This window comes from Rhinopithecus bieti, unplaced genomic scaffold (assembly GCF_001698545.2).
Source record: "Rhinopithecus bieti isolate Rb0 unplaced genomic scaffold, ASM169854v2 scaffold_72735, whole genome shotgun sequence".
NCBI lineage: Eukaryota > Metazoa > Chordata > Mammalia > Primates > Cercopithecidae > Rhinopithecus > Rhinopithecus bieti.
The window spans coordinates 626,480-636,466 of NW_016827539.1; positions in this window are offsets into that span (position 1 = coordinate 626,480).

Genomic DNA, 9,987 nt, shown 5'->3' on the forward strand with positions numbered 1-9,987 from the left:
AAAAAAAGAGATTCCCCTGCCTCAGCCTCCTGAGTAGCTGGGATTACAGGTGTACACCACCACACCCCACTAATTTTTGTACTTTTAGTACAGACGGGGTTTCACCATATTGGTCAGGCTAGTCTCAAACGTCTGGCCTCAGGTGATCTGTCCACCTCGGCCTCCCAAATTGCTGGGATTACAGGCATGAGCCACCTCGTCTGGCTCATCATTTTTATAAATATGTGCTCTGTCCCATTTTACTCTCTTGCTTAAGTATGGATAGCTCCCGGTGTGAGTTGCTTGTCTAGTCTGTCAAGAGTTCAGGTTAAAGCCGGGTGCAGTGGCTCACATCTATAATCCCAGCACTTTGGGAGGACAAGGTGGATGGATCGTTTGAGCTCAGGAGTTCGAGACCAGCCTAGGCCACAGAGTGAGGCCCCATCTCTACAAAAAATAATAAAAAATTTAGCCAGGCATGGTGGCATGTGCCTGTGGTCTCCGTTACTCAGGAGGCTGAGGTGAGAGGATTGTTTGAGCCTTGGAGGTCAAGGCTGCAGTGAGCCATGATAGTGCCACTGCACTCCAGCCTGGGTGACAGAGTGAACCCCTGTCCCCAAAACAAGCAAACAATAGTTCAAGTTAAGGAATGTCCTTGATTAACTTCTGCTTGGGGTTTCAGAGGAATAGCTTACTTTGTCTGAGAAGAGCCTAAAGCAGCCTTCCTTCTATGGCAAAGCCTCCCTTTTACCTTTTTCTTCCTTCTAGGGACTTTCTAAGATCTCTCTGGGGCAGGCCTTACAATTCATCTCTGCACAAGGCTGGATGCTGGCACTGGAGACTACATAGAGGTGATAAGACAGAGACTTCACCCTCAGGAAACTCTCAGAGAGACCTCCTGCCTTGGAAAGAGAAGGCCTTCTTTCAGGTCCAGCTCACACTTTCACTGCCAGTGTGACCTAGGCCTCAGTTTACCCATTTGTGAAATGAGGGGGTTGGCCTATACTAGCCGACCCCCAGGTGTCAGTCATGTACAGCAGTCCCATATGATGCTCCAGGGACCATACTTTGGCCAGAAGGTTTGCAAGTCACTGACGCCTGTGGTAGCATCCTGGGAAGCCCATAGGCTGCATTGTACCCAGGTCAAAGCTGGGGCTGCCCACTCTAGCTGGAACACAGAGCCCTTTACTGCCGAGTGCCTGCGGACAGCCTTCTGGGAAAAGTCAGCTGTGGATTTCTAAAGGACTTTCCCAGGCAAAGATGCCTGGGGTAAGAGAAAAACAGGATGGGGAAAGCACCATCCTGGGGATGTGAGGGACAGAACACCCTCTCTGACCTGAGACCTGTGGTTGTGTCCCTGCCTCCACTGAGCTGCTCCAGCTGCATCAGGCCTGACTTTGCAGGCTGGTGGTTAAGTGGGTAGACGGGTCTGGACGGTACAGCCACTGCTGGTCATCCACAGCGATGAGCAAGCAAGAGTTTCACTGCGGCCGCCTCTGACACCGTGCTTCATCCTAACCTTTCTTACAGCCTCCCTCAGTGTTTCCAAGAACCCCCGGGGTGAGTGAGACTCATGGTGAATCTCAGACTCTACCATGGAGGGCAGGCCTGCCTCACCTGGGGGCCTCCCTGAGGGGGTCACAAGCAGGTCTAAGGGCAAACACATCTCCTTGGCTGGCTCCTAGAAATGAAAGAGTGGCAGGATGATCACAGGAGTAGAGTTAGCCTTCCTGCTCCCTCCCTCTTCTCCCTCAAGAAAGAGGTGACAAATGAAGCATTCTTGGGGAAGGAGAGAAAGTCCACAGTGACTGAGGTCTGAGGGCAGGCTGAGGCAGAGGTGGTGGAGATGGCGATCTCAGCCCTCCACACGTGCAGTGTCAGGGCCTCAGAGCCCAGCTGGCAGGCAACAGGAGACAGCGGGAGGTCTGGCTGGAGTGGAGACTGAGTCATCTGGGACCGCAGGGTCCAAAGGAGTCACGCCTGTGAGTGATGAGCACCTTGACTGAGGCCAACGTCACGGACGTGTCTGGGAGGTGAGTCAGGGACCCGCAGAGTAGGAGTCTCAACATTCCTGGGAACAGCTTCCTCTGACTGTCCTGCTATGATATGTTTTCTCCCCTAAGTGGCCTCAAAGGGATGCCGGCTTTGCCATTGACATTTCTACAGCAAAATGAGCTAGTGAGCACTGGAGTTCAAAGGACATGGCGCAACTTTCAAACCAAATTCTCGTGGGATTTCAGAGGCTGATTACCCTCCCCTCCCTCCCTCCCTCCTTCTTTCCAGCATGTTGATATTCATCTTTCAAATATTTATTGAGCAGCCACTCTGTGCCAGGTGCTGTGGACTGGAGTCACAGTGATGGACAAGACACAAGCCTGTGCCTTCCAGTCCCTGCCTTCACATGCCCTGTAGTCTTGGGCAGGGGGACACTAAACACTCACACAAATAATTGCCTGCAATTTGCTGTAAACGATGAATGAATAGTTCAGGGGGCTCTGAATGTATCTAACGGGAGTCCTGGCAGGACCTGGAGGGCCAGGGAGGACTTCCCTGAGGAAAGTCCCCGTAAGAAGGGTGGGCACGGTGGTTCACACCTGTAATCCCAGCACTTCGGGAGGCCGAGGTGGGTGGATCACCTGAGGTCAGGAGTTCAAGACCAGCCTGACCAACATGGTGAAATCCCATGTATACTAAAAATGCAAAAAGTTAGCCAGGCATGGTGGTGCATGCCTGTAATCCCAGCTACTCAGGTGGCTGAGGCAGGAGAATCGCTTGAACCTGGGAAATGGAAGTTTCAGTGAGCCAAAATCGCACCATTAGGCTCCAGCTTGGGCAACACGAGCGAAAATTCAGCTCAAAATAAATAAATAAATAAAGTCCACGTAAGAGGAGATTGAGAGGGTAGAAAGTTTACCCGGGAGGAGTATTTTGAGCAGAAGAAGCAGAAGAAGCTGAGAGCTCCGGGACATTGAGAGACAGTGGTTGGTGTGGTCCAGGATAGGTGAGTGAAGCAAGGGGCAGGATTCAGGTCAGGTAGGGCCTGGGAAGCCACTGTGAGGATTCAGAGCTTTCCCCTGAGAGCAATTCTTAGGAAAGAGAGGGCGGAGAACTGGGTCCCCTGAGCACCAGCAGGGAAGTTACGACTTTCTGCTCGTGGAGCATTTGGGCTCTGATCCCCCACCTATCAGCCACAGCCCACACGGTAAAAGCTGGTGAGGCAGGGGAGGCTCAGAACCAGGAAGTCCCACGGTGGACCTGGGTGGGAAGACACCAGAAGCCAGCGGAGGTGACAGTGGGCAGGTGCTTCAGTTTCCCTTACTGTAAAGTGGGTAGAATCAGCCTTGGATCAGTGTGTTGAGAATTTGTAAGGATGGACAACAGTAGTAGCTGGAGGAAAGCCTTGTGCGCTTTTTTTTTTTTTTTTTTTTTTTTTTTTTTTTGAGACGGCCAGGTCTCGGGCCTCGTCACCCAGGCTGAGCGCCGGAGTGGTGAGGGGCGCTGGCGCACTGCAAGGCTCCGCCGGTCCCGGGTTCACGCCATTCTCCTGTCTCAGCCCCGGTAGGCTGGGACTACCAGGCAGCCGGCCCACGTTCGCCGGCTAGTTTTTTTTTTTTTTTTTGATTTTTAGTAGAGACGGGGTTTCACCGTTAGCCAGGAGGTGGCTCGATCTCGGGGACCGTCGTGAAGCCGCGCCGTCCTCCGGCTCCCAAAAGTGGCTGGGAATTACAGGCTTGAGCCCAACCCGCGCACCGGCCTTTTTTTTTTTTTTTTTTTTGAGATGGAGTCTCGCCTCTGTCGCCCAGGCTGGAGCGGCAAGGTGGCTGGGATCTCAGCTCACTGCAAGCTCCGCCTCCCGGGTTTACGCCATTCTCCTACTCAGCCTCCGGAAGTAGCTGGGACTCAGGCGCCCGCCACCTCGCCTGGCTAGTTTTTTTTGTAATTTTGTAGAGACGGGTTTTCACCGTGTTAGCCAGGGATGGTCTCGATCTCCGCGACCTTTGATCCGACCCTTCTCGGCCTCCAAAGTGCATTACAGGCTTGAGCCACCACGCCCGGCCCCCCTTGTGCGCTTTTAATGGCTAGCATGGCTCAGAAGGTGATTGCTGACTGCCTCCCTCCAAGCCAGCAAACCCTGGGATTACAGAAACACAGCAGCCCCTCCAGCATGAGGTGGCAACTTACCCAAGGAAACAGAAATGTACCAAGGAAATCAGCAAATAGCCTGCAGAGAATTGTATGTAGTAGATGGAGCCTGGACTTTGGAGCCAGAAAGACTTGAATTTGCACCCTGGATCTGTCACTAGCTGTGTGACCTTGGACAAGTCACTCTCTGAGCCTCATTTCCTCTTTAATAACAAGAGGACAATTGCAACAAGCTGTGCTAATTCCGTTGTTTTAAGGGTTAGAGATGGCATTTATAAAATGTTCGGCACAGCACGAGGCATTAATGGTCCTCAATATTTGGTAGAAGTAGGTAAACATTCAAACCATTAGAGGTGGGTTTTCACCTGTGCTCAGAACAAGGCGAGCGCTGTCTGCCACCTTTGCTCTTTGATAGTCCTTTATCCATTAACCTTCACTGCTAGGAAGTCCTGCCTCATGTCCAATCTGCATGCATCTCTTCACGTGGCAGCTGGAACCTACCTGGTCTTGATCTGCCCTAACAAGTGGAGCCTGACAACACCTGTGTACCACTAAAGAAAGGAGCCAAGCCCTGGCCACCCACAGGGCCTCTCCCACTAGTTGCTACAGAGAAGCTCACAGAAGACACGGAATCTTGGTCCTGCTGAAAAAGCAGGCAAGCTGGGGGACTACAATCATGTCAGGAATGCAAGCACAGATATCACCCTCTTTCATCACTGTCCATGGTCCGCACACCAAGACCTATCACTTTGGACACAAACCTTCCCAGGACCAGGACAGGAGAGATCAACTCTAAGGTAAGCAAGGGTCCAGGATAAGAATATGGGGTTTCTGGGTCCATGAACACACACACACACACACACACGAATGTGGACACACATAAGAGCACACAACTACGTGAAATACACAGAGAAAGATGTTTAAGAGGACCCCACACCCAGCGATCCCCAGCCACTTGAGGAGATGGTGAGGTTGTTTAACTTTTTTATACCTCAGGTCTCTTGTCTGTAAAACAGGAATGATAATAACACAGGAACGTTGTAACGATTACATGTTAGGTACTTGGACAGTACCTAGCCCAGCATGGGCTCCCGTTTTTGCTACTATGATTATTATTACAGCTGGGCACTCTCTCAGGACACAGAAATCTAGAGATACAGATGCAAACACAAATACACCCAGACCCTGCACAATTAGATTCACAGGCACACACATACCCTGAACCTGACCACAGACACAGGTGCTCATCAAAGAGAAGCTGCATCAAGCACCCTGCTGGTGGACAGTGTGGCAGAGCTCACATAGCTTGGCCTTGGTCCGATTAGGCCTGGTTCATTTCAGCCAGACTGCAGCAAAGAAAGTAAAATTGCTCTGCAAATTCAAATGAGCAGAATTTTGAGATGCCACATGGAGAGATGCCATGGAGAGAGGTAGGGGACTGAGCCTAAGTTCAAAGCCTATTTTTTCAGAGGTCAGATAGTCACTTTTAAGCTGCTTAATGGCCAGACCTGTGATGTAGCCAGGCCCCACTCCACCTAATACACCTTCAGTGAAAAGTGTACTGCCCTGAGTGCCTGCCATGCAAGAGTCTAGAGATGGTCAAAGAGAGGAGGCTTGTTCCACATGTGAGCTAATGCACCATCAGTCATGCTCAGAGGCAAGAAGCAAGAGATACAGAATTCAGTGGGATCAGGAAAGTGGAGCAAACATCAGAAAGCAAAGGGCCTTGAAGCACTCCAGGGTTGTCATGAGATGGGGATCAGAGCTATAAAAATGTCTGGAGGATGCAGGACTATTCTCTGACATCCAACTTTATAACCCAACATCTGGGTTATAAAAAGAGCAGAAACATGAGCATGTATGTTCAGCCCTCTCTAAAGCATTATGCCTACCTGCTAAGGGAGGCTGGAGGGCAGATCGAGGATGCTGTGGATTTGACCAGAGAGGGCTTTGTGGAAAGTGGGTGTGGGTTAGAAAAAAATGTGGTGTTTGTATCTGGTCATCCTGAAAGTGATGAGGATAATATCTTGGGGGCGGCCCTCTAGGAGATTTCTCTGAAATTCATCAAAAGGTTTTGTGTGATCCCACACCGATTCTATTTAAGAGGAGGCTGTGAGTGACCCTCAAACAATGAGGAGCTATCATTTTTCCTTCCAGGATGAAGCTGCCGCATAACTCTGTGATTAACACACACTGACTCTGGACGTCAGGGGAGATTAAAGCAGGGATCAGACGCTTTTGAAGAGAAGGTGGCCATCTGGATGGTGCAGGTGCAAGGTGGTGGAGGCTGAAAGGTGGCAGATGGCTTGGTTCTGTGAAGGCAAATTAGGGAACACAGAAGATGACAGATGGGCAGGTGTTGGGTCCTTATGAAAAGGATTTGCCCAAGTGAAACAAAGATTTTTTTTCTATTTAAATTTGGGTCAAGCACAAGGATTTCATCGCTATTTATTAACTGGCTTTCAAACTTTGCCTACAAACAAAGTGGAAATCTCTCTATAGCAGATTAATTTGGCAAACAACTCAAGCAATAAAAAGAAGAGAGAGGAGAGGCAAGGTTGGCCTATCATCCCTTATTTGCAATTCTAAAAGGTAAAACAGTTCTGAAAGTTAAATTTAAAGAAAAAACAGATTTGACAGCATAACCTAACTTCAACTGACCTCTTTGTCATCTTTATTCCATGTGGTGTGAATATTTGATGCAGAAATGTTGATGCGTTTGACATCAACATCTGGGTACTGCCCTGACCCCACTAGGGTTTTACGTAATACGAGTAATATGCCCTATAGTACCTTTCTAAAGTCCAAAAAGTTCAAGATTTTGAAACACAGCTGGTCCCCGGGGTTTGTTCACAGATCCCACTTACCTTCAAGGACAATGTATGCTGAGAACGTATGCTGAGCAGGCTGCCCGGTGCTGGCCTCGGCATGGGATGCTCGGGTGTGAGACAGTGGAAGAGGCTGCAAAGAAAGGATACAGGTCCATTTGCCAGGGAGGGGAGCAGTGTGCAAATGCTGCACTAGACTGGGGGATGTGAAGTTGACAAAGAGGGAGAGAAGCCGTTAGGAAGGGCATCCTCCTGAGTGAAATGATAATTCACTTCGACATAGTGCTAATAATTAAAACATTTTTATGGCATTTTAAGAAACATCAATTAGTCCCACATGCAAAACTACTCACAACTCCTTGTAACACACGTTTCAGAAATGTTGCTATCCCTTAACCTGCCTTTCTTATCTTTATCAGGTGGGTCCCCCATCCCTAGCCCTGCTTATGGCCTCCTCAGGAGGGCCAGTGAGGAGGATGGCTGAGGTGGGAGGGCAGGGAGCCAGGAGGATCACTATAAATAGAGTCCACCTTCTCCATTCTTACCGAGCCACTTCTGAGCTTTCCAAAACAACTGCAGCAGCAGCAGCTGCTGCTTCAACAGCCACAGAAGTGTTGGTGTCAGCAGGACACAGCCTCAGGTAAGAGAAGGGGCATGGCTACAGAGGGGCAAAGTCAGAGGGGCTGTGTTGGTGCTGAGCTTCAGGGCAGCCTTATGAGAAAGTGAATAAATAAATACCCACAGAGTTCTCGTAATGAAAGAGAAAATGTAACAATTTCTTGGAAATTTTTTTAAAAACAGAGCTTCATTCTAAAAGGAAATATCTCACATGGATCTTAGGCAGAGAAGCCTGAGCAGCTTGCAATTTTAACAATGGTTTTGTCATAGATGTAAAGGTAATTTTTTTGAAGATTTTTTTGTTAATAGAAGAGCTTAATAGAAGACCTTAAATGAGGTTCAGGACCAGTGATGCTGAGAGGGCCACCGTTTCTACACACTTTCTATGACAGAGGATGCAGGAGCAGAACATGCTAGAGTCTCCTCCTACACAGGGTTCATGAAGAGAAGCTGATGAGGAGAGACTTCTAGGTAGGAGAGGATAAGGTTCTGGGTGGGGAACCTGGAGCCCTCAGGCAACAGGGACAAATGGGAGGAGTGTCCATAGCTACCTTCTGTCTGACTGCGTCAAAGGAAGACTGCTACCCAGTGATGGAGGGGCTGGGGTGGGAAGTAGAGCTCTTCATCGCTGGAGGTGTTTAAGCAGAGGCTGGCAACTCCTTGACAGATACACTGAAGAAAGGATTCATGAATCAGCTGGGGGATTAAAATATTATGTTGATGCAAAAGTTATTTTCATCAGGAAGGACATAGGTGGGAGTGTTTCCAAATCTTAGGGTGGAAGTGGGCAACAAATTACTACTGTCTTTGCAGCCACTGATATGCCCCTCCCCAAATTTCAGACAGGGCGTCAGTGCAGCTGGTGGTCAAGCATCACGTCCATTAGGCTACTAAGGAGGAGGACTTGAAGACTTCTGGGCAGATGCTGTCACCTGTAGCAACAAGTAATACTCTGATAACTGTAATGGACTAGAGAAATACTCATTGAGAGCTTCTTAAAAATATTTTAGCCTAGAAAGACAAGGTGAGCTCACGTTTGACAAAAGGGAAGCTTTCCAGGGGTTGGCTGTTTTTCCCCATGCAAGCAGGACCCCACACCCACTGCATTCCCCTTCCCTGGCTACTTTTGGTTTGTAGGTGGTGGAATGCAAAAGATGTGCTTTCAGCAAGTATTTAACACCAGGACAGATGTGGAACTACCTAGATAATGTGCATGTCCCGTTGCCTGTCTCCATGTCTCTCTCCAGTGGAATTTTCTGCCAAGAGGGAAATATTCTATGTCGTCCAGTTTGGTCTCCATGAACCACATGTGGCTATTGGGCAACTGTAATGTAGCATGAGCACATACATACATTTTAAACTTAATTTAATTTTCATCGATGAAAATTTAAATAGCCTCTTGTAGCTAATAGCTATTGTATTGGACAGTGCAGTGCTGGAATATTCATTCTTTGATAGCAGGAATTGCATTTTTAAAAAAATCTTTGTATCTCTGGCTCCTTGTATAATGCCCATGAGTAGATATTTGATAAATAAACAGCGAAAGATGAGGATGTTCTAGGAGGTTTTTGGAGAGGGCATGGTTGAAATCTGAAGGCAAAAGGGCTGTTTTTAGTAAATTAATGAATACTTCAAATCACTAGAGTGTTGGCTGGTTTGTTCTCCTCAATGGTCTAGGGCTTTCCTGCCACTTTAACCACAGTTTGATTCATTTTGATAAATGTGCACAAATGTAGGTAGAGAATATCACCATCAAGATATAGGACATTTTCATACCATGAAAAGTTCCCTTGCGTCCGGGGTGGGTTTCATGGGGACACACAAGCTGTGCAGTCACACAAGGACATGTGCTCAGAAAGGTTCCATACTTGGCTTACTTCTCTGCTGTTGCTGCCTTGAAATTCTTTTTTTTTTTTTCCCGAGACGGAGTCTCGCTCTGTCGCCCAGGCAGGAGTGCAGTGGCCGGATCTCAGCTCGCTGCAAGCTCCGCCTCCCGGGTTCACGCCATTCTCCTGCCTCAGCCTCCCGAGTAGCTGGGAGTACAGGCGCCCGCCACCTCGCCTGGCTAGTTTTTTTTGTATTTTTTAGTAGAGACGGTGTTTTACCGCGTTAGCCAGGATGGTCTCGATCTCCTGACCTCGTGATCCGCCCGTCTCGGCCTCCCAAAGTGCTGGGATTACAGGCTCGAGCCACCGCGCCCGGCCGAAATTCTTAATAATTTTTTAAATAAGGGGCTTTGCAGGTTCATTTTGCATTGTGCCCTGCAAATTATGTGACTGGTACTGCCTGTATCCCTTTGCAGTCGATCCCCTCCCACCTCCCCAGCCTCAGGCAAGCACTCATCTGCTTTTGTCTCTATAGGTTAAATTCGTCTTTTTAAAATTTTCATTTATTTATTTATTTATTTATCTATTTATTT